The sequence below is a fragment of the Mus caroli genome, unplaced genomic scaffold, assembly GCF_978045245.1.
Source record: "Mus caroli unplaced genomic scaffold, Mus_caroli_1 scaffold_1, whole genome shotgun sequence".
In the NCBI taxonomy this organism is placed as follows: domain Eukaryota; kingdom Metazoa; phylum Chordata; class Mammalia; order Rodentia; family Muridae; genus Mus; species Mus caroli.
Window position 1 is genome coordinate 129430454 of NW_028227256.1, and position 24818 is coordinate 129455271.

At 50.2% G+C, this 24818-nt stretch overlaps 1 protein-coding gene, 1 long non-coding RNA gene and 1 pseudogene across 3 annotated transcripts in view; 1 reads left to right on the forward strand and 2 right to left on the reverse strand.

Annotated features, from left to right (window-relative positions):
• Positions 1–1706: 1706 nt before the first annotated feature.
• On the reverse strand, positions 1707–18705 carry LOC147006120 (uncharacterized). 2 transcript variants are annotated; one of them, XR_015047769.1, is made up of 4 exons: positions 18227–18705; positions 8611–8908; positions 4707–4856; positions 1707–3628 (listed from the first exon to the last, which is right to left on the reverse strand). It is a non-coding gene; the product is annotated as an uncharacterized LOC147006120 (long non-coding RNA). The 2 variants fall into 2 exon arrangements; XR_015047772.1 differs by lacking the exon at positions 8611–8908 and having other exon boundaries at positions 4707–4939.
• LOC147006121 (uncharacterized) lies at positions 12641–14634 on the reverse strand (annotated as a pseudogene).
• Positions 12656–24818, forward strand: part of Lrrn2 (leucine rich repeat neuronal 2) — a 61131-nt gene continuing 48968 nt past the window's right edge. The window contains exon 1 of the mRNA XM_021173781.2: positions 12656–12963. The gene's annotated coding sequence lies outside the window, so the exon portion shown is untranslated. The remainder of the gene's footprint in view (positions 12964–24818) is intronic.

A 24818-nucleotide genomic window follows, 5' to 3' on the forward strand; every position in this document is an offset into this window, starting at 1 on the left:
TTGTACAGGTTTTTGAATGGCCCATATCCTACCACACTCTTAGGAAGGCGAGGGTAGTAGATGCTTTTCTCTTTCCTTCAACAGAACACCTGAGAGAAGCAACGTAAAGAAGGACAGGTTTGTTTGCCCTAGGATTCAAGGGGATCAGGCCATCATGACAGGGACAGCACAGGAGCAGGAGTAGGACACACCCACAGTCAGGAACCAGAGAATGACAAATGCAGTGCTTAGAGACTGCTTCCCACGATGACTCTAAAGCCCACCAAGTTGGCGACCAAGATTACCCATCATAGCAAGTATGTTTGCTTTGAAAGAAGTTCCAGTTAGGGGTGAGTGAGCAGGAGCACAGCTGGGGACCAGAAAGCTAGCTACTATACATTCAGAGTTGTCCACTGGGCCTGAGATGGGGCTCCACAGGGAAAGAAACAGGTACTTACTGCCCTTGAGAGGCTAGGAGCGCTGCTCTCTCACGGCAGGAGAAGCTACCCACACTCCAGAGCTATTCAGAACAACCTGGGGAGAAGTCAGGAATACATTTTAGGCATCGGAGTGATGTTGGCCTCCAGTAAATGCCTAACCACGCTAGAAAGACAGGGTGCTCAGGATGATATCCACACCATAATCATGTGCTGGTAAATCAGACCCTGGTACACGCAGTGCACAGTCAAAGAGGCTGAATTGTTCACTAGGAAGTCTCATTGTCCAGCTTCTCTGAGGCTCACCTACCTGGAGGGCTGCTAAATAGAAAGCGCCAAACCACTTCTCCTCCTTGATGGACATCCGAGGAAGGCCTACTATAGGCTAAGCTTCTGGCCAGCACCAAAGAAGGAGGAGGTACGTGAGCAGGTAAAGCAAGATGGAGGTCTGAGGTCTTGCCAAGGCTTAGGACACCTTAAGAAAATTAGCATCCTTCCAGCTAATGGGAGGCAGACAGGAGAGCATGTGGACGAAGCAGGGTATCAAGAGCCTTAGCAACAAAGGCTAGTATTGCACAGCTTGTCAGGTGACCAGTGCAGTGTCAAACGCTTTGTGATAACTTAAAGATTCTGTTATGGGTATGTATATATGAGTGTATGTAGATGTGTATGTGTGAGTGAATGACATATATGTAGGGTACCCATGGAGGTCAGAAGGAGGCACTAGATTCCTTGGAGCTGGGGTTACATATACAGTTGTGAGTCACCTAACATGGGTACCAGAAGCTGACGAGCAGGAAGCACTCTTTTTGTTTGTTTGTTTGTTTGGTTGGTTGGTTTTTTCAAGACAGAGTTTCTCTGTATAGCCCTGGCTGTCCTGGAACTCACTCTGTAGACCAGACTGGCCTCGAACTCAGAAATCTGCCTGCCTCTGCCTCCCAAGTGCTGGGATTAAAGGCGTGCGCCACCACTGCCCAGCTCAGGAAGCACTCTTAACCACTGAGCCATCTCTCCAGCCCCATGTTTTCACGGTTTAATACCTTAAGATTGGAGAAACATGTATGTATTCTATTTCCTACTAGATGCCAGAAGGATCAAAGTTTTCACAGAATGAGCAAGAGACTTGGACAAGGGATAAAAAGACTGTTGATCAGTCCCCAGCAGGCATGGCCAGGCCTCCTCTGATGTCCTGTTCTCCCGTTCTCCAGTGGGGAATGGAGAAAGCTTATCCCCCAAAGGGGGACTCAACTGCAGCTGGAAAAAACATACTCAAAAGTCTACACGTGGAAAATAAAAATTATTTTATTTTTATTAATTGGCCTAGCAAAAGCTGGAGTGAGTCAGGGTCAGCATTATGGCCTTAGCTAGTCGGGACACTTGAAAAGCCAGGAACTCGTGACTGAGAACAAAACTCTGGAGCAAGGTGGAGCAGAATCCCCACTTGTAGGAGTGTAGGTGTTTTTATGTTTATATCAGAAAGAATGTGAATGAAAAGGAAAACTATTTAAAACACCGCCACTCTCGAGACTCTTGCCGCCTCTTCTCTCTCTCTCTGAGGTTAACCCTGTTCCTTAAGGCCTTTGGGGATGCCAAGCTGCTCCTTTCTTCGAAAGGCTGAGAGAAGGAAGACCTGTCATTTTGGAAACAGAAGTGGCCCTAGCTGCAGGTCTCCTCAATTGGGACATGCCTGGCATCCACCCGGTGGTACCGCCTAGAGCAGGAAGCCTTCTGCTGGGCAGGAATGGCATGAGGAGGGCAGGTAGCAAGAGACAGGCCCCTCACGGCCATCTGGCAGCCCCTAACGTCTTCTGAGCTTCCATCAGTGGGAGAGGAGCCGGATCAGCATTTTTCTCTTTGTCCCTAAGAAAGAAGCATTCCAGATAATTTCACCAGGACGGAGGAGAAGGAAGCGCGCTGAAGTGGCAAAGGAAATACATTCACGCCATCTCAGCTAAAATCACACACAATTAAAACCTGGATCTCAATGTGCCTTCTCATTCAGAGAACAGCCTGGAAGTGACAAACACTAGTCACTCATTCACACTACCCGACATTGTGTAAGAATGCCAGGGAAGGAGATGTGCTAGTTTCTGACTCTGGTCCTTGGCTTTCTAGTTTCCCACCAGGTGTCTGAAATCCCACTATTCTGTGGCTGGGATGTCCAGGTGAGTCCCATAGGGGGGAAAAAGAACAAAAAAACCCACCTTCCCTTTGGAGTGGGACCTCCCTGAGAAAAGCAGGAACCCGGGATCTCTGAAGTCTCTGGACTTTAAAGAGATGCAGAACCGAGTCACAGGGGCCCAGGGCTCTGGACTCTGCTCACTATTTCAGGGGTGACCTTATGCCTCTGCCTTCAGACTCCTTACCCAGGGAAGTAAGATTTCCTTCTCTTCTTCCTCCTACTATTCTTCTTCTAAGTTTTTTTTTTCTAGGTGAGACAGAGATAGAGGCAGAGACAGACAGAGAGAGAGAAATCTCCAGTGAGAAAACAGGTTACTTGATACACCGTAGGCATAAATTTTTGCAACCTACTTTTAGTAAGGTTCAACCTCTCCTCTAGCCCAGCGCCCAGCAGAGGGAGTGGAGGAGAAAAGTTATTAGGATATGGGGGAAGAGGACCTGTTCAGCAATCGTTCTTTGTGGGTGAGCTTGATCTTCTTTGACAGCAAGCAGTTCAGTCCTGTAGCAAACACCAAATATGACTTAGCAGCTGCAGACCGGTCCCCTAGGCAGGCAGAGACAGGCCCAAACCGGCAGCTACAGTCCAGTGCTTTCAATGAGCAGACACCAGGCAGCTGTAGTTCAATCCTGAAGAAACCACCAGGCTCGCCAACCAGCCTAGGCGAGGCCTCGGAGGCAGCAAGCTGCTGCAGGAACCTCGCTCCTCTGGAACGAGCAGTTTTTGGGTGAGTTTCTCTCAATGGCAGCGTTACTGCAGGTTGAGGTCAACAACACTATGTAGGGCAAACCAATACATGTGTGTCCTTAGTGAAGAACAGCGAGGCAGAGCAAACCAAAGCTCAGTGCCTGTCTCCCACTGTCTGTGGGGTCCTATTTATACTCCTTCATCAAGTATCCTTACCTGTGTCTGCTTCGGGCAAACAGTCTTTCATGTGTCTGCTTTAGAAAGACATCCTTTCACCTGTGTGCCCCAGCAAAACATTTAACGTAACTAGCTTTCCAGAGAACTAGAAGTTTCCATTTCAATGTACCTGAAGAAAAGAAGCAGAAGCCACTTTAGGAAAGGTCCCACGGTGCCCACCAGCAGCAGCTGTGACAGTGGCTGGCTGATGCACATTTCCCCTGCCCATCCCCAGCAAGGGGGCAGGGGGATGAACTTTGAAGGGAGGAGGAGCAATACAGATCTGATAGAAGGATGCGCTTCTGACTCTTTACCACGTTAATTCCTTTGAGGCAGCTCTGGGAATTGTGGGATCTCTGTCACGAGAGACAGGAGTACTTTCAAGGGAAAAGAAGAAAAAGCATAACAAGCCCAAAGACAGTGGTCTTAGGGTGAGGATGTAGGACCCAGCTACACGCCTCAGGCTACCCTGAGGTGTCTCAGACTGAGGTGAGGCAAGGCAGGCATGGGGCCAGCTCAGCAGGCACTCCTTCTGGGATCTTGCCTGTGTAGGATGGCTCCTCAAGGCACCCCTTCCCTGTGCACTTAGCTACCTTGATAACTTGAGGAAACTCCGTATCACTCGCTCAACCCTTGTCTGGACTGTTGGATGGGTTACTAAAACAGGAAGGCTGGAGGCTGGAGAGATGACTCAGTGGTTAAGAGCACTGCTCTTCCCCAGGTCTTGAGTTCAAATACCAGCAACCACGTGATGGCTCAGAACCATCCATTACGAGATCTGACACCCTCTTTTGTATCATATCTGAAGACAGCTATAGTGTACTTATATATAATAAATAAATAAATCCTAAAAAAATAAATTAAAAAAATAAAAGAACAAAACCAGGAAGACTGTAATATGGCAGTCCCAGGGGTCATACGGACACAGTGGCTTGTACCCATTCAGTCTCCCCTAATTCTCTAAGGATGAGACTTCAGACAGAGCCAATTCAGCCATCAGCAGCACGGTTTGCTCTAAGGACACTTAGTCCCTTAGACCCTGACCTGCACACTCCTGGCATATGTAAATTTATAACACTGAGATAAATATGAATAAAGACTTAGAGTAGATCCAGTGGCTGAAGGGACAGACTATACATGTGATCTTTGGAGATCCCTAAGACAGATGATGGAATTCATTAAAATATTAGAGGCAAGACCATACTAACCTTTTATTTGGGTTTTGTTTTCATTTTGTTTTGTTTTTGAGATAATAAGAAGTAAAATAGGAAGGAATATATAATGGTCAGAGATAGTGGAAAGTTGTTTTTGTTTTTAAAGAACAGGATCAGGAGACTTGGAGTCCCAGGGTCTTTGACCTGTAAGCAATTTCAGAAATGACGTGTTCAGAACAACATCCGACTGGAAAAGAAGACAGTTGTCTCAGTGAGGGTTTCCATTGCTGTAAAGAGACACCATTTAATTGGGGCTGGCTTACAGTTTCAGAGATTTAATCCATTATCATCATGGTGGGAAGCATGGCAGCATCCAGGCAGACATGGTGCTGGAGAAGGAGCTGAGAGCTCTATATATCTTGTTCCGAAGGCCAACTGGAGAAAACTGGCCAAGTCCACCCCCACAGTGGGCACACTTCCTCCAACAAGGACACACCTATTCCAACAAGGACATACCTCCTAATAGTGCCACTCCCTGTGGGCCAAGCATTCAAACACATGAGTCTATGCGGGGAGGGGGGCAAACCTATTCAAACCACTACAACAGTGTTCAAAGTAATAATGCCCATCATGGAGGCACATGCAAAACACCTGACTTGTAACTTTTTTGCAGGCTTTGGGATTAAATAGTCAAAGTTCAACAGTGACTCCTAGGAAGAATCCACGGGACTCTCTAACTCAGTATCCACAAAATGTTTATGTGAACCTGGAACAGAGGCATCGCTGAAATATGTCCCTCCTCTTTTTCATCTGCTTTTAAAGTGCTTACTGGAACCCACTCATGGGTCTCCCCCTGCAGCTTCAACACCACCAAGTAGAGGAGAGGTGGGTGACAAGCCCATGGGGGTGGTCTCTGGATGCCTGTAGACTATGGTGATGTGGTCAGAACTTAAGTCTACGGGACCTTGAGCTCTCTGTAAGCCTCACCATTCCTGCTGCCTGGAGCAGATACCAAGTTCATGCCTCCAGAAAACACAGAACTAGAGGTGAACTCCAAGAGCAGAACTCCAAGGTCAGGGTCACTCTGGCTCTGGCATTCCGGGTTCCCCTACTGATCCCTCAGGTCCTGGTTTATGCATCGGTGGAATGGGTCAGCACCACCATCTCTGGGCTGCCTGGCCAGTCTGTTTCCAGATGTGCTGTGTGGCACAGAGCCCTACATTCATTCAGCTTCAGACTCCTGAGAGAGCGACCCTCTTGTCTACGGAGGCCTCTGTGGAGAAAGAGTAGTCTCTCATTTGCTCCATGTTCCTTCTCCCCAAAATAGCATTCCCCTCTACCAGCAATTTCTTTCTTCTTTCTTTCTTTCTTTCTTTCTTTCTTTCTTTCTTTCTTTCTTTCTTTCTTTCTTTCTCTCTCTCTCTCTCTCTCTCTCTCTCTCTCTCTCTCTCCCTCCCTCCCTCCCTCCCTCCCTCCCTCCCTCCCTCTCTCTCTCTCTCTCTCTCTCTCTTTCTTTCTTTCTTTCTTTCTTTTCTTTTCTAAAAATAAGATCTCACCATGTACCTTGGAACTTACTGTGTAAATCAGACTGGCCTCAAACTCACAGAGTTCTGCCTGCCTCTGCCTCTGCCTCTGCCTCTGCCTCTGCCTCTGCCTCTGCCTCTGCCTCTGCCTCTGCCTCTGCCTCTGCCTCTGCCTCTGCCTCTGCCTCTGCCTCTGCCTCTGCCTCTGCCTCTGCCTCTGCCTCTGCCTCTGCCTCTGCCTCTGCCTCTGCCTCTGCCTCTGCCTCTGCCTCTGCCTCTGCCTCTGCCTCTGCCTCTGCCTCTGCCTCTGCCTCTGCCAAATGCTACAGTCAAAGATGTATGCCACCACAGCCGACTCTTTGATTTTTTTTTTGAATACATTAAATTAAACAGAATGAGATTTGGTTACCATATTGCCCAGTCTAACTGTTTTAGAAACTTGGGTTCCATTTCAGAAACACAAAGTACAGGTGTATCACTTACAGGTGACAAAATATGGTGTTTATGTTCACGCCTACAAACAACTGGGTACTGGGATCTCAGTGAGGAATGTAATTTTTGTTATCACATTGTGTATGAGTAAAAACAAATTCATCTTCTACCATTTTTACCAGCAGTGCCATTTCCAGGAACATAACCCAGGCTAAACTCAAGGGCTGCCTTCAGTTCCGCCAGCTTCGCTATCTGCGGTACATGGTTGGCTGCCTTTCTGGTTCACTGAGTTCCCAGGGCATCTGTGGGTCCTGGCAGCTTCCTGAGGACAGGTGACCAGAGAAGATCTTGGCTTCATGGTGCCCTCTTAAGAAACAGAGGACAGAATTACAGTTGCTTCTGAGGCTGGGGACATGATTTAGTTAATATTGTGCTCACACAGCATGCATGAAGCCAGGGTTAGGTCCCCAGTGCCATAGAAAACGAACACATAAACAACTGTAATTCCCAAAGAAACAAAACACCCACAAAATCAGCTCCAGTGGTAATTTTAAAGAATGCATTCGTTATTTTTATGTGTATGGGTATTTTGCCTGCTTGTATACCTATGCACCACTTGCAAGTCTAGTGCCTGAGAAGGACGGAAGGCACATCAGATCCCCTGGAACGGGAGTTTCAGCTGGTTGTGAGCTGCCATGTGGGTGCTGGGAGTCAAACTTGGGTCCTCTGGAAAAGCAGCCAGCGCTCTTAATTGCTGAGCCATCTCTCCAGTACCCATCCTCCCTGACTCCCAGTGGTGATTTTTAATTAGGACTAGACAGAAGGCCATAGCAAAAGGCATGAGCCTTAGAAATGCAGGTCTTTTTCTTTTGATAACCCTTCATTCAGTTTATCAGAAATGCCTACATAAAAATATTTCCTGTTTCTAAGTTGGCTTTCTCTCCCCACCAAGACCACTCTACAACTCCCATCCCACAAGCTGATGCTCCTGGCTCTCCACAGGTGAGAAACCCCAGGCTTCACTATGCATTTGCCTAGGACTGAGTCGCTCCTCAGCCTGACTCTTGTTAGTCTCCAATAGCCCAGAGGACAAGATTCTGCACTGCTGTGGTGGTTTGAATAAGAATGTTCCCCCTAGTCTCAAATATTTGAATGCTTAATCAGCAGGGAACTCTTCTAAAGGATTGGAAGGATTTGGAGGTATAGCCTTTTTGGAGGAAGAATGTCACTGGGGGTAGGCTTTGAGCTTCTAAAGCCCATGCCAGTGCCCTCCTCCCCGCCTCTCTGCTGGCAGATAAGGATGTAGTAGCTTTCCAGCATCACACTTGCCTGGACCATGCTCTCTGCCGGGATAATAATGGACTAAGCCTCTGAAACTGTAGGCAAGCTCATAATTAAATGCTTTCTTTTACTGGAGTTACCTAGGTTGGTGTCTCTTCACAGCAATAGAACAGTGACTAAGACACTGGGGAGCCTGGGTAAGGGAACACTCCAGCCAGCACATTTGAAAGCAAGGTCCGTCCAATCGTTCTGCATGACCTCCACATGAAGCCAACGGCTCTATGGTCACGCTCCCCATAGTTGAGTCACTGGAGGGACAAAAATCCTCACTGACCCTTTAGGCTCCATCCTACACCTCCTGGGATGGGAGCTGAGCGAAGGAGAGGGGCCTTGAAAGGGAGGAATATGCTACCACATCCGAGCATCTCTCCTCTGTCCCGCCCCATCTGCCAGGCAACATCCTTGCATGTTGGATGTTCGGGCTTATACACAGCCAGCACATGCACCAGTTCAGGAGCCTGATTCTTTCACTAAGTAGCAGAGTGAAGCTGAACCAAGGATTTTTTTCCCTAGTGGTACGCAATCCTAACATCCCTCTCTTGAGTCATTCTGATGTTCTAGAGTCTGAGGCTTCCTGGCAGGACATCGTACTTACTAAGCACGAGATTAAATTGGAGGGCAAAAGGTCAATAACAGAACCATTAAATGCTCTGAGTAATTACCTCCATACTTCCAAAGGACTGTACGCCGCGTCCCCGTCTCTTCCCAGGGCATCTGCCTGAGAATGGCAACACCAGCAGCGGTAGGGAGACTTCTGTAAGTTCAAGGCAAGCCTGGTCTACTCGGTGTGTTCCAGACCACCCCTGTCTGTCAGCAGTCTGCATACATTGGTGGTTGTGATCCACTGACACCACAGTGTCCCATAAGATCAGACTCAAAAGTTTGGGGCCAAATCTGAACCCTCTACTCACTTAGGTTCTGCCAGGCCAGGTGTCCCTTAAAAGACTTTTGAACAAGACCCTGTCTCAAAAAAAAAAAAAAAGTTTATTTAGGGCTGGAGAGATAGCTCAGAGGTTCAGAGCACATAGGCTGCTCTCCCAGAGGACATCCTACATTCAATTTCAGGCATCCATATTCACAACCATCTATAGCTCTAGTTCCAGGGGATCCAATGTCCTTTTGTCATCTCTATGGGCACTGCATAAATGTGGTACACCACTATACATATAGGCATACACATGAAATAAAAATGAAGTTGGAAAGATGCTAGCGTGGAGGTGTCCAAACACCATGCTCACTCCAGATGTGCGGAGTCCCTATTCCATCGCAGATCAGTTTTGAATGCTTGTGACTGGATTGCTACCTTCCTTCTAAAAGAAGTGCAACAGGCACTTCTCCATGCTCGAACTCTGTATGCAATGACCTTGAGTTCTGATCTCAGCTCTACTATGTTCTAATTATAAGGATGCTGTTCTATTTCCAGAGTCCTGGGCTTTGGTGGGAATTTTTCTTCTTTTGTATTGCATTTGAAGAAGTATTAAAAAAGTATAGCAAAGTAAAAACAAAATTCGAGGCTTTTGGGCCCAGGCTTGGGAGTGTAGCCTTTGTGGCTTAGTGCTCCAGGTACTGGTCATAAAACAGATAGCGACATTCCTCCACCTACCCGCTTCCTGGGTTCAATTCAAAGAATGGCACCCTGACCATTACTGGAACCTGCAATGCAAATGTGCTATCTTTAGGGGCTCTTAGATTGTTAGGGGCTCTTAGAAACTGTCTTGAGAGATAACCTGACACTTGTGACTTTATACTTCCTTGTGACTCTTAACTGGTATTTTTGGTATTTTCCAACAACGCCCTCCCCACCTCCATGAATTGTGGTTTCTTCCTTTAAATACCCCCTTACTCAGCTACTCAGCGCGCCATGGTCCTCCACCCCTGCGTGGTGTATGACCATGGGCCCGAGAACGCTCTCGAATAAAAATCCTCTTGCAGTTGCAGCAAGACCGTTTCTTGTGGGTGATTTTGGGGTGTCGCCTCTCCTGAGTCAGAACGTGAGGGAGTCCTCACGTTGTGGGTCTTTCACATTGAGGATTGAACCTGAGGCCTTATGCACACCAGGCCAGAGCTGGTCCTCTGAGCCACACGCACCCCTTTTTTACTTTTGGTTTGAAGCAAGGTCTTGATAAGTTACCCACGTGTATAGTCTTTCTTCCTCTAAAACAGCTGGGGTTGCGGCATCTCTATGCCTGTTGGGACTTTTCAGTTAGATGATACATAAGTGAGATCACTACTCTTGCCTACAGGACACAGTCAGCAAATGCCCATTGCTACTCTTGACTAAGAGATCTCTATGAATTAACTTAAACATTAATATTTTTACACCAGGAAGAGACACTCAATAACCTTCCCAAAGCTACACAGTGTGTGGTCCAGCAAGGTTCAGACCCAGATCTCCCTGAGTCTAAATTCTTTCCCACTTCGTTATAAGAAATTTTGTCCTAATAGCTCATGTGGTTTTCCCATACATCAGGGTCTGCCACTCCGGGATCAGCCATTAGCTAGTATTACTTGTTCACTAATTAGTTATTACCAGATGTGGTGGCATATGCTCATGATGCCAGCACTGAGAAGGCTGAAGCAGGAGGATCACACAGATAGCCTGGGCTACAGAGATCCTGTCTCAAAAACTGCAACAGTGACAGAAGCAACCAGTTGTTGGGTATCCACGGTAACATCTTGGTTTCATCTCAGTGCTGCCTGGGTCAGGCACAGCCTTCCAGAGTTTGTGCTCCAGTCTGGCTAAGACACACTTGGTGGTGTGGGTAATAAGAGGCAGAGGGTTGTGAGTGCCAGCTCAGACCTGGAGCTGGGGAAGGAGTTGGCAAAAATCTCCTCTTATTTGGACATCCATCCGCATATGTTGATGGCCTTGAGGCTGGAAACGTCATTCCACTGATTTGACAAGTATCAAGATCAGACTCAAAAGCTTGGTGCCCCCATGCAGAATCCTTCTACTCCCTTGGGCCCAGCCCAGTCTCCCTTACAAAGGCTCTTCTTTCTCAGTGCTCCTTCACTTCCTGTCTTTACGGCAGCCACCCTCCCAGCCTCTGGCCTTTCTTCATCCTAAATCACTCTGTACAGGGCCACAGATGAGTTTCTAGATCTTGGTCTCAGGCTCTCCCACTCTGCATAACTGAGGTCATACCACCCGTGCAAGAGTGCTGCCAGGATGAGGACCCGAACTCCACCCGCTCCCAGCCTCCGTTTGCTGGGCTGTTAAATGGGGACATATGTCAGCCTGATACAGAGCTGTGTGAAAAGGCTTGGTGTCTCTTAGTTCATCTCTAGCTCTCCTCCACTGCCTGGTCCCCAACCCCCAGCTCCCACCTTCCAGACAACCTATTCTATTTTGCTTGCCTCAACTTTCCTGCCTTGCTAGTCCCCATTTTCTCTGCCAGTTTAAATCCTATCCGTCCAGCTGGGCTCAGCTGGAAGCTCAGCTCCTCTATAAAACCTCCCATGAATAACCAGAGCCCAGAACGCCGCTTTCATTCTGTGTTTCTATGGCACCTTCCATTGCCTTGAAATGCTAAAATTTGTTTCAAGTATTTCCACCCCGTCCCTCTCAGCTCCCGAGGGCCATTATATCCCACAGCAGGGTGGCGGGTGGAGGCCGGCGAGTAGTTCTGCTGGTATTTAGTATATGCTTACTGGAAGGATTAAGGGGCCAACTCTGTCTATACCGAACACAGAACTTCCAAGTCTACTCAACAAGGCTGTAGGCATGGCTGTCACTGCTGGTTGTATTCTCCGAATAGACAGAACCCAGAAGCCCTGTGTCTGGCCAGGGACACTAAGCTAAAGCCAGTCATGAAGAACAGCCCCCTAAAGACGCCCCGACTTGCAGAAGTCCCTACACCTTGAGCCCCATCTTCTCTCATCTTGACTTTCCAGGCTCTGACTGGGTGTGGCGGTGCTATGAAGCTTAGCTCTGGTACCTATTCTTAGTGGGCCACACTGAAGGCCTCTCAAAGACTTGGGCCTGAAGCCTTCACTGCAGCAGGAGACCTACTCTTCTAAGCCCCAATGTGTGCTGGTGACCCCAGTTTTCTGAGCCACCAAGCAGTAGCCCAACACCCATTTTCTGGGTCCTGCTTTACCTCCTAGTTACATGGCTTCACGATGACCAGCCTGCAGGTGTAGAACCCTGCGGCCAAGTCCCTGTGTGGACCTGTCAGTGCCTCCCTTAATCTCTCTGAGACTAATCATGTGCCAGGAGACTGGAAGCAGTACTGGAAAGGCTACAGAAGAGCCGCCAGTGCCCATGGACAAACTCGCCCGCGGCTTAACTTGGGGAGGGTAGTACCGTGCAAAAATGTGGTCACAGCCTTAAGCGGTGCCTATGAGCCACACCTGTCCTACAAGCTGAATTTCCCATCTGTTCTCTTGGCTTTTGCAAGAGGGTGGGAGGGAGCATCAGCAATGCCACTTATTTCTCCCCTGACCCCCCAAGCGCTGTGCCCTTCTCCCTCTCTTCCGTAAGCCTTGGGTCTTGATGCAGAAGGACCGCTCAAACTACAGCATCGGGCCCCACCCAACTCCTTCCTCTGGGATGTGTGCAAGTGAGGCAGAAGGGGCTTCTGGCCACTCAGGAGTTAAAATGGCAGCGGGACTGGAGGGGGTTGGCGTGGCAAGCAGACAGGGAGGAGGCGACCAGAGTGGGCTAGAGAGGTTGGGAGCGCGGCGGAGCAGCTAGTGAGGAGGACGAGCGCGAGCAGCCAGGAGGGAGGAGGCGCGGCGGGGGCGCCGGGCGCCGCGGGCCTGCTCCGTGCTCCGCAGACGCGCGGCGCTCCGGGAGCGCCGGCCCTGGCCGCCAACCTCCGGCCGCGGCGCGCAGGATTGGGGACACTGTCATTCTGCTGACGCCCTCGCAGGCTCAGCGTTGAGACCACTCCCAGGACAAGTGTAGGTTGGGGAAGGCGCCCCGCGAGCCTCCCGGGCCTGGGTAGCAGCGCGCCGTGGAGCAGCGATCCCAGCCGGGAGGCGAGTGAGAGACATAGGACAGCGCCCGCGCGGTGAGTGTGCGGCTCCCTGGCGGCCGGGGCTGTGGACTCCGAGGACGCTGGCTTGGCCTTGAGGGTCGCCGAGATCCTGTCCCCGCGGCCCGGGCTTTGATGACCCGGTGGGGGAGGGGAGCGCGGCCGCGACCGCGGCGGTCGCCGAGATGCCTGCAGGAGAGCTGGTGATTTGGGGAGAAGGCCGGGAGGGGCGAAGGAAGGAGAGCTGGAGAATGCAAAGGAGGTGGCCGCTGCGCTGGCTGGACCCGAGCTGCGGGGGAGAGGGTCGGGGCCTGAACCAACTGGGAGAGGCCCCAACCCCTCAAACTGTTGCTGGGTAGCGGGGAGCCCTGGAGATGCAGAGGAGCCAAAGAGGTGGCCCCGGGGTTAGAGAGGGCGTGACAGAGGAGAACTCGCAGGATGGAAGCGCACTAGAGCCTAGGGGACTTTCCCTTCCTGGGAGCTCGGGTGGTGGCCGTGCAGAAAAGACAGGGTGGCCTTGGTTGGGTCTGTACAAAGTATCTGGCACCGAGAGCCAGGCTCCTCCCGGGCGGGAGACTAGGGTCTAACTGCAGTCTAAGATGGGACTTTTGGGTGGGGGAGGGGGTCGGCCGGGCTAAGCCTGGGCGCTGTGCGGTTTAAAGCAGCTCTGAGGCCACCGCATCATGCAAGGGACAGGCTGGGCTGGCCAGCCACAGGTGGGCCGTCTGTCCTGCTGGCATGACAGGGTTGTGCGGGCGCAGACTGCCCAGCCAGCCAAGATCCTCCAGCGGCGGGGTGAGGCAGCTGAACTGAGCCGCTGAAGGAGAGAACTGGACCCCGGGGGTGGGCCCTAGCAGGGTGTTGCAATGCTCCCGGCTGCCCCTGCCCTTCCTCCCCCACCAAATGAACAGGAAGGAAAATGTCAGCTGGGCTTTGTGCTCTGTTCCTCAGGCTGCCGCAGCTCCCATCTGTTGAAGCCAACGCAGCTTCTAATTGGGCGACTGGCAGGGCTTGGAGGAGGGTGGGCTGGGCACAGCGCTGGTTGCCGCTGGTTGCCAGAGATGGACTGGCTGCCGTCTGCTTGAAGACCCCAGGAGGCAGGAGGCCACTGGAGAGAGCAGCCAGGTCAGGACAACAGGAGTGGCTTTTTGCCAGCGTCTTCACCATTATCGAGGGGGCCCAGGAGCAAATATCTACGCGTCCTTACTTATCCAGAATGATTGACAGGCTTCATGAGCCTCGCCATCACTCTGGACAGTATTCTCTTTCTGAGGGAGAAGCGAGCAACCTCCTGTCAGTGGCCGCTGGGCTCCTTGAACAGTCCTCCAAAGAGCAGGGAGGACCAGGGCTGTGTGCACAATGCGAAGGCTCCCTGGCCAATGGGTCTTCTACCTACCTTGTGGTGGCTTGACCCACTTTCCTGGCCAGGAGTCGTTGTGAAGAAGCGGAAGGGAGAAGCACAGCTCGGGGTCTGTGCCTCTCTGGCCTTCTTCCATCCCTGAACTGCCTCAGATAGTGCCTGCTGCCTGTTTAGGGGGCCTAAGGCCTAGGGCAGAATGTTATTTGGAAAGGGTCGAGTTGAAAAACTCTCTGGCACCTCAGGGATTTTAACCATTCCCAGAGTCTGGCACCTAGAAGCACCCCCCAAACCAGATCTCCTGCCAGAGCCTACCCTGCGGGAGACATGGAATGGCAATAAGAACTCAGAGGTTGGGGGCCTCATTGAGCCAAGCTAGGCCAGCAGAATACTTCCTAACTGCCCACATCTGCCCCGTTTCTCCTTTCCTTTTCCCTCCTCCTGAAGCACCTCTCCCTCTCCCTTTGCTCTCACACTATACTGCTCACCCTCTCCCGACCATCCTCCAAGTTTACCTTCCTTCCTCTCCTCCAGGTTTTCTACCTCCACCTTTGCCTTTCTGTAAAATGCAGCTTAAACCACAAGCCAGGCACACAATGGCTTCTTCGCCTCTTGACAGTGGGTGCACAGGTACCAGTGTCCCTGGCACATCCCCTTTGCAGAGAGGACCAGGCTGACAGGTCTGGCACCTGAATTTCCTTGTTTCCCTTTGCCCTACCATTCACTCACTTGCCCCTCCTCCTCCTCCTCTCTACCCCCTTGTTTCTTTTATTTGAAGGGAAGGAGGAAACTCCTTGCTTTTGTAAAACTTATTTGTCCAACAACTACTTACTAAACACCTACTATGTGACTGTTTTAAATGTGAAGGTTACAAGTAATAGACAAACCTCGCAGGCAGAGCTGAACTTGTATTTGAACTTGATAGTTATTTAGTGCCATGCCCACCAGTTTCTTTCAAAGGTGTGGTGGAGGGAAATGAGGAGTATTAATAACCCCAGCAAATTAGCATCATAATCACAGAATGGCCCTTAGCATTCCATCTCTATCGCTTCCCAGATACAATGTATCTCCATCGCTTCCTATATATGATGTATCTATCATTAAGTCGTTTCTAACCTGAAAGGATGAAGTGGTTTGTATATCATCATCTATCATGGAGGCCAGGACTATGCAGAAGTCAGTGGTTTGCACAAGAAAGGAATTAAAGACAGTTTAAGGAGCAGCTGCTCTGCAACTAGGCTATGTGAAGAGCTTTCCAGAAATCATCATATTCAGTCCTCCTAAAGGGCTGCATCCTAGTCTCTGCTTTCTAGCTGGGGAGTCTGGGCCGTAGAGAAAATGGACCACTTGGTGCTCCATGGTCTCTGAAACCACTGCTGCAGTCCAATAGCCTCTTATGATACTTACGACATCTGCTAAATTCTACAGTAGCAACGGAGCCCACATTCGCCCTAGCTTTTCAGGGGTGTGTCTTGTCTCTCCACTTAGAATACAGACTATATTTGCTGAATGGTTTCATGAATAAACCTTCTCGTGTGATCCAGGAAGGCTTCCTATAGGAGTGAGGGCATTGCAGAGGACACAGGGAGGGCAGAGAATCCTTCTGACCTACAGAAGTAGGTAGCAGGCACTCGCCCTCCGTCTCCACCTTTACTGGGGTGAAGATTGAGGAGGTCATTGCTGTGTTTATCTGAGGCCAGTGTTGGAGCATCATCAGTGGTCATCAGTGGTCATTGGTGGTCTGCCTCCTGAGTCTGTGTCGCTCCTGTTATTGGCCTCCTCAGCTAAACCTTCACTGCCACAAAAGCCCAGAGATAGAGACTGGGAGTGGGTAGCTTGGGTGCCTGCAAGGACTGCAGGCCGGGACAAGGTCAGTGGTCGAAGGTGGAAGGGGGACAGGCTATGGGGACACAAATAGGAAGAAGACAGTGATAGAGGGTGACTTGGAAACAAACACAGGGGCTCAGGAAGAAAAAACAGCCACAGCAAGACAGGTTCTGCTGCAGAAGTGTGTGAGAGGCCAGACCAGAAAGGAAACTGTCTTAGATTTCCTAAATAGTGTAGCTGTCTCTAGGCTAATGGAAGGCATGGAATGTCTCTCATTTGGGCTTGTTCAGTCAACTCATCTTCCCTAAAGCACCTACTCTGTGCAGAAACAGAGATGAATCAGCCATTGTCTCTGCCCTCAGGGAGCTCACAGTAAGCGTAAAAAAAGATTCTGGAGCCATCCACCCCAGTTCTACCTAGGCTGCCCCACTTGTTGCTGGGAGATGCTGGGAAACTCATCAACCCTCTCTGAGCCTCAGTTTCTCTATCTATATATAACTGGTATGATAATAGCACCTACTTCATAAGAGGAGGGAACACAGGCCAAAGAGCCCAGAGGAGTGTCTGGAATATAGTAAGTTCTATATAAGTTGTTATTATTAGCAAGGAGTCGGTGCTATATAGTCTAGGGCTGAATAGAAGAAGGTTCTCGTGTCTTTAGACTAGAAAAAACTTGCTGAAGCAGTTGATATTTAGGGCAAGGCCAGAAAGGGGGCCAGGTGGCAGAAGTGGAGAGCCTCGGGACAGTGGTGCTGAAGGTATCTGGGGCACAGGAGTTGTATATGAAAAGGCACCGAGGAGTGTATGTGTTGTCCTTTATGGACATCACTAACACCACTTAGTGGCCCTCTTCAGGCTTTTTGTTCCTGATGCTAGCTTCTAGTGGGGCTGGCTAGCTGCCCAGAACAGCCCCACACCCCTTGGTCTAAAAGAGTGAGCTTCTGAGTCTGCTCCTGGTGCAGCCCTCCCTGCTGGGCGTGGTTGTGTGGCCTTGACTCCCCACCTGCGTCTAAGCCATCAGTGTCCGGATTCTGCTGTACCCAAGGCCGTGTACTCTGGCTTCTGGTACTTTCTGGGGACCTGGGAGATGCTTTGGCCTTAGAGAGCTGCCTTGTAGGAGGTGAGTTTAACCAGGTCTGCTTTAGAATTCAGTTTGTCTCCGCGTGTTTCTTCCACCCACATCTTCCCTGCTGTTCAGCGTTTGATGGACTTGAATCAAGTTCAGACATGAAGAGCATGCAGAGAGTTCCTGGGGGCAAAATGGCTTCTCAGCTTCCACCTCTCAACTTGTCATGACACACAGTACAGCACCTCGCATCTACTGAGCACTGTGTGCCGGGCACTGTGTAAAGTGCTTGCCCAACTAGACCCCAAATACTCCTATTAGCTGGGCGGCTCTCCTGTCCCTGATTGAAACACAGAATAATTGAGGCTTGGACTTGCTGAAGTAGACGTGAAAAGAGGGAGGGATTGAACCCTTCACCACCCCCCAGGACTTAGCTGTTATTGGCCTAGAGGTACCCTGAGTCATATAGCCTGCTCCCTTTGCTAACTTCTTCCTACAGGAACAAATTCCCCATGCCTGTTCTGCCCAAGCCAGTGGTCACCTTTCCCTCTAAAGAGAACTTCAAAATCTCCTCGACCCCTTCTTCTATCTCCCATAGGTTGTGATATTCAATACCATTAACCTGTTTTTGTTGTTTGTTTCTTGGTGGTGCTAGGGATTCAAACCTGGGATCTTTCCTATGCTAAGTAAGCACTCTGACAATGAGCCACAGATACAACCCCCAGGATCCGATAATTCAGGCTGTGGTGGTGCACATCTTTCATTGACAGAACTCAGGAGGCAGAGGGACACAGCTCTCTGAGTTTGAGGCCAACATGGTCTACAGAGAGGTCTCTGGTCTAGGACAGCCAGAGCTACGCAGTGAGACCCTGTCTCAAAACACAACACAACACAACACAAAACACAACACAAGATCTAACACTGCTTCTTTCTGTCTTGGTCAGAGCCTCCAGGGCCTCCAAGAAGCTGACCCTGGCTCAGTGCCCATGGACACAGGAGAGGGCTCAACCAAAGCATGGCTCTCTGGAGGAGGGGAGAACAGAACATACCAGTCGAAGGTGGAAGGAGACAGGCAGGCCATGTAGGGGCCTTCAGTGGGCTGCTGCTAACGCAGCAGGCTTAGTGTGCTGGGAAGAGCCAGTGCAGCCGGTCCTGTTTACAAGCATCTCTTGAGGCAGCTCCTTCAGAGAAAACATGAGGTAGGAGGGGGCGATGGTTGTGAAGCAGCCAGCTTGGGTCCCCCAGGAGAAGTGGGGCTGTCTTATCTGATCCTTCCCGGAAGCAGCGAGAATAACAGCAAGGAAGGTTTATGTCTGCAAAGCACTGCACTTGAGCATGCAGGGTAGGGGCAAAAAGGTCAAGCTGGGGAAAGACAAAAGTTGCGATGTCCTGAAGGCAGAGCAGATGTAAAAGCTGTGCCACAGGAAGGGGAGAGGAGAGAGGCCGCCATTCAACATCGATCTGATGTTCAGGATGGCCCAGGCAAGGAGGGGCATGGGCTCCCACACCCCAGAGGATCTGTGGAATGGCTCCACCCACAGCCCATCTCTGCACTGCCATGCCTCTGCCTTCATAAACAGGGTGGGTGGTGTGCCTCTTCATTAGCCAGTGTTTATCAAGCCTCAGTGTCTGCCCCAGGAGTACCAGGCAGCAGGGAGTAATCGAGAGCTGTGCCCTTAAGGAGCTTTTACTTTGCCATCTGGGGATACAGCAAAGTAAACTTAGAAAGCAACTGGCATGTTAGAGAGTGTAAAGTGTTCCAGAGAAAGATATAGCCAGAAAAGAAATAGACAGATGATGAGAGGCCTGGGGGGTTGAAAGGGGGGAGGGGGTTATGGGGGAGGGTCGTTCAGGGTGGACACAGGTGGCGACAACATGAAATGAGTGTTGGGCAGAAGGAATAGAATAGTTGGTGTGACGGCTGGGAGACAGGATGGGGCCTGGCATGCTGGAGAGGGGCAAAGGAGAGGCCAATGAGAGTGTGGTGCTGAGAAAGGAAGAAGCTGAGGCTGGGGAATACCCAAAAAGCCAGACTGGCGCTAGGGTTCTGGTTGAGGGGCTTTGGCTTCTCTGGGTGAGATAGAAGACCTCTCAGGATTTGGATTTTTGAAACCCCGAGGTTGGGCCATCCGTCCTGGCTTTCTCCTGCCATCAAGACTATTTTGGTCAATCAGTATGTGCCCACCGGTTTGTGGCACTTGGTCTGCGGGGCTGGGGTATGGGTGTGAAAACGTGTAAGCCCTAGTCGCTGCTGGTAGGGAGATGCTCAGATGAGTTGGGGAGGCAGAACTCATACTCTGAAATAACGAGGGAATAATATCAGACAGTATTTAAAACCAAGTGCTAAACTGTGTGATTTAGACTATAAATGTTATCAGAACTGTGCGCTTTGTGTGGGAGTACACAGGGAACGCTTCCTCGGGAGGTGCGGCAGATCGTGGCCTGGAGAACAAAGTGGGATTCCACTCTGCAAGGGGATGGATCTATACCTGGAGGGGTGAGAGGGTGGTTAAGCAGGAGGGGAGGACCAGGGGTCCCATTAGGGGTGGGAGCAAGTCAGCAAGCTCTGTGCTAGGGCAGGGAAGTAGGGGACCAGTTGGGGGTGTCCCTTCCCTGTAGCCTCTGTTTCTCATGGTGTCCTCCAGGGGTTTTTCCTCTTTCCCAGGTCTAGGTAACTTTCTGTTCTGTTCTCGGAATCCCTCTGAGCAATCCACAAATGTCCTTAGTCCATTTGGTATCTGTGGCCCATTGCTCTGAAGTGCCCCCGGGCTCCATTTTCCTATCTAGCCAGCAGCTAGCCTCTCCTAGTGCATCTTAGTGGCTCTGAGCTCCAGTCTGGCAGGTTACTCCACGACAGTCCTGTTAGTGAAGTGGCTGCTCCTTTCCCCAAGTAGAGAGTTCTCCACTGGAGCAGAGGGTGACTCACCTCTGCAGCAGAGGGTAAGAGAATCCACTGGGGTACCCTCACCTACTCAAAGTATAAGCAAAAAAAAAAAAAAAAAAAAATGCACCTCTGCTTGGACCTCAGCCAACAAGTAAAAGCCAGGAGTCACACTGATAAAATGGCCACTATTCAGTAACAGCCTCTTCTCCTGTTCTGGCCCTCAAGAGCTAAGAAGAAGGGTTAAAACTATACCTCAGGTCCTGTTCCTTGAAGCTGTGGGGCTGAGTCTAAGGCTGCAGCTGTCAAGGACATTGTGGCTCACAGTCTCCAGCAAGTGGAGTCAGCCAGAGCTGGGTGAGAGCCCCATTTTCTCAGCTACTTGTCCTTGGGCGTTTTAGCTTAACCTCTCCGAGCCTCACCCTGGGCTTGTGTTAAGTCTGGGTTAATAACAGCTACTTCCCAGGGTTGTTAGTAATAATAGCTAACACTTGTGCGTGCTTCTGCGGCGCCCAAGGCTTTCCTGCATTTATCTCATTTAATCCACAGAACGCGGGGAAGCAGACATTATTTTCCCCCATTTTGCAGCTGAGGAAAACTAAAGCCGGGAAGCTTTAAGTCACTTGCCGGAGGCCACACACAGTCGGCAAGTGACAGAGTCAGAATGCAACCCTACATGTGTGACTCCAGAGCTCTGGTTCTCAGCCGCATTAAATGATCTAATCTGTGTAAAGTGCCTACTACAAAGTAGAAGCTCAATAAATGTTAGTTCCTCTCCCTCCTTTTCCCCAGGGCTGCTCCTCCAGAGAACAGCTTTCCCCTTCTGCATTCCCTTTCCAGAGTCCCCTGGTAGAAACGAGAGAGGTAGAAACGAGAATGAGGAAGAAACAGGGCTGAGAAGAGAGTGAGCCATTTGAATAAAATCTGCAGACACCAGCCCACAGTTACGTCCCACCTTTCGGTGTAGTATGATGGAGCCTGACTGTATCTGCCAAGGCAAGGACAAAGGTCAGGTGGGAAGAGAGAGGAGGCTCCCATCTCTCCCCAGAGCAAAGAGGAAGCTGTTTCACCTGCCAGTGCTGGAAATGGCCCCTAGGATTGGCAAGATGCTCACAGGAAGGTTCCAAGACTGAGCTTTCCGATCTTGGGTATGGTTTTTGAAGGGTGTGGATGAGAGGCTGGTATCCCAGCTTCATGATGGCTGAATCAGTGTGCCTCCTGCGCCTGACTTACACACACAGCTGAGCTTATCTGGAAAGAAAACCAAGACCAGACACTGCAGGATAATCTGAATGTCAAGGTGAACGTGGGGTGGAGTTAAGGGGTTCTTTAGAATGGGTCTCATTCATTCCTCCCTAGGTCCCCTTTTCTGATGACCCTAGAGTCATCTCTGTGCACCCTGCAACTTCCTGTCATCATTGCCACTGGACATGCAGGTTCCAGAGTTCCTGTTGTTTCCTCAAAAGGAAATCCCAAGAGATGAGAGGAGGAACCCAGGTCTCAGTTACTTTATAACTGAAAGTCATCTGGCCTTGTGCTTTCCAGTGCTTTTAGAATTGGATGTTTTGCTTTGTTTCGAAACAAAACTGCAGTGTCTGGCAGGCAGAGTAAGAGGCCTTTTGTATGACGCTCATCCCCAGAGCCCGTGACTATGTTGTTACATAGGAAAGAGATGGTAGGTTTGCGAATAGAATGAAAGGTGCCGATTGACCTTCAAATCAAGAGAGGTCCTGAACTATTCTGGTGAGTACAGTGTAACCACAGGGTCCTGTGAAGAGGGGACAGAAGTCAGAGCTGGAGAGGTACGATTCAGAAAGTCTTGACCAGTCATTGTTAGCCTTAGGCCAGGGAATAAAGACAGCTTCTGGAAGCAGGGAAAAGCATCAAGTGTTGTCCCCTGGGGCCTCCAGAAAGGAATGAACCTTTAGATGCCTTGACTTTAACTCAGAGAGACCCATTCCAGTCTGACTTCTCTGCCTATAATAAATAAATAAACTCAAGTAAGGCACAGAATTCATGTTAATTTGTTATAGTAGTGAGTGTAAGGCCAAAACTGTAGTGAGGTAGACCAGAACTCCACTCAAGATCCTGCTGACCAGTGACCCTGGGGGAATCGCTTTATATCCTGAGGCCTGAAAGTTAGTTTGAAACACTAGATTTAAAGTACCTCCTCTATGTCCTCCAGACGATGAAGCCACGGCACAGAGAGAAGGGACGTTGTTGGAGGTCAACACTGAGTTGTTGAAGAAGTTGGGCTTCCAACCTAGGGCTTACTTTTATCTTGTCAAATCCTGCCTGCTTCAGTGAAGTCTTTCTTCCACTCACCAATGTGTGTGTGTGTGTGTGTGTGTGTTTACTTACCTACAAAGGGTGCTGTGCTAAGTACCTGGCCCAAGTAAAGACCCAGAACAGTATTGCTTGGGTTCTGCCCTGCCTTTTGACCCTCATTGGGCCCTTAGTTTTTCCAAAACATCTGTAACCAAGCCCAGGCTGCTTAGGACTGCAGTACTCCTTGCCCTGGGGCTGGCTGCCAGCTGGGCACTATCACAGCCTGTACCTTCCCCCACCCACCGCAGCCTGTGCAGGACTCATCGTCCTAGCAAGCTGCAGGTGAACAGCACACAGGCCCTGGGAATGGGAAGTTAAGAAAGGAGGCAGAGCCAGCAGCACCTCAGTGTACACCTTATCGGCCTCTGTCAGGCAGGTCAGCCTTCCTGCCTCTCCCCCTAATACACCTGAGCCGTTGGCCAGCCCCCAGGGCTGCCAGTTCCTGGTGTTGGTCTCCATGGCAACGCCACATTTGCCGTTCTGGTTTCTAATGACTTATTGGCATGTGTGGTAATTTGCAGAGCTTGGCAGGCCGAAGCTTTGGAAGCCGGGAGGAGGAGCTGGAGGCAGTGAGAGGCTTGGCCATGGGGAGGGGTTCAGGGTGTCCAATGGAAACCAAGGCACAAGTTTTCCTTCCTCACTCACCCCTTTTAGTCCCTTTGGAGTAGTAGACCAAGTGAGAGTGTTGCCTCAGACCCCCTAGGACTTCCCTTCTCAAGAGCATCGGCTGTCCCCACAGCCCTGGAAAGGAGACAGATGGACAGGCAGATGTGGAACACAGCTGCTCACCTGTCAGGCAGGCTTGAACAGGTGTGGGGGAGCTGACAGCTGTGTTCAGTTGTAGCAGATCAGACCACACATGTCTTCTGGGACTCTCCTGCCTGCTCCCCTGGGCTCTGGAACAAGGGGTCCCTTTTGGGGCGAGGAGTCATAGACCTCAGGGGACACAGGGACAGGGTCCACAGGCCCTAGGGCTTGGCTTGTTTCTAGGTCTCTGGAGCATTCAGAGAACTAAGAAGTGTAGTTCAGAATGAAATGTGAGAGGGTAGTGGGAAGGGAGAGCCAGCCCAGCCATCAGAGAGGGAGAGGAGTGCAGGAGCCAGACCCTTTTCTACTCTGCTTGGGCAAAGGTCCCCAAGCTTGAAGCTTCCCCAGCATAAGGCCATGGGGAGCAGTGGGGAACCTCCACTGCCTTCTTCCTTCACACAATTTCTCAGTCTTCCCCTCCACTCCTGTCACTCCTGATGCCACCGTGTTGTGACTTTGTGGGAGGCAGCTAGTGTTCTGAACACAGCTTCACCTTTAAAATTAGCTCCTAATCTAGGTTAGGCGCCAGGGGCCACTGCTTAACTTACTCCATGGCCTCAAGACAGGCCCTTAACTTTTCTTTAAGCCTCAGTTCACTTATTCCTAAAGTGGCATTGACATTCCTAGCTCACCGGGTCGTAAAATGAAATCAGCTCACATTTGTAAAATTCGTGATGCGTAGTTGTTCCTGATAAATATTAGAGAATGTTTTTTAGCATACTTTTAATTATCTACCCAAATAAACAGGAGTAAATCAGTCGATAATGTTGAATTCTGGTGGACTTGGTGAGGTTTTCCTCTTTAAATATTTGAAATACCTTCATTTATTCAGCAAATGTTTATTGAACATTTACTACTGAGTACAAGCACCCAGCCAGATGCAGGGTTTTTTTTTTTTTCCTGGTGTGTTGGTGTTGGACTAGTTTATTTGTGCATCCTTCAAGCATAAAACACCTCTCAGAATTCTGGCACCCTGGAAGTGGTCCTGATGTGGCTTCCTGGAAGTGGCTGACTCCTAGATGAAGACCTGCCTTCGGAAGGCTCTAAGCAATGCAGGGAGAGAATGCTGCCCAATTTGGAGAAAGGGTGAGCATTTTCAGGGCTGACTTGAGGAGAAGGGCTTAGGGTTAAGGAGCTGAGCGGTGATCATTCCGCTATCTTGAAGAACTTCTGAAGCAGCAAAGGGCCACCAAGGACCACCCCAGCCACCAGCTAAAAGAGGAGCAGGGAGTACCTGCTCTCTCCTCATCAGATGAGTATGTCACAGCTCCTTTGACTGTGGCAAGAACAGAATATAGGAGAACAGGGGGAGCTAGGACACGGCTTCCTCTGTGCCAGCAGATGGGCTTCTGCCTGTAACAAGTGTCTGTTCTTTCATGAGCCCGCCTACAGCCACCTCTGAGAAGGCACCATGGAGATGCTGGTGTAATGGCAGGGATGCTGGGCCCCAGGGACTGGTTCACCAGCTGGGTTCACACTGTAGCTCATATCCAGGTGACAATGTTTAGGGATTCCTGCTGACCCAGGAACTATGGGATTGCTATCCGAACACACCATACTGTCACTTCTAACCTGGGCTGGAAGCCAGACCTCAGCCACTTCCTGAGACCTACTTTTATTTATGA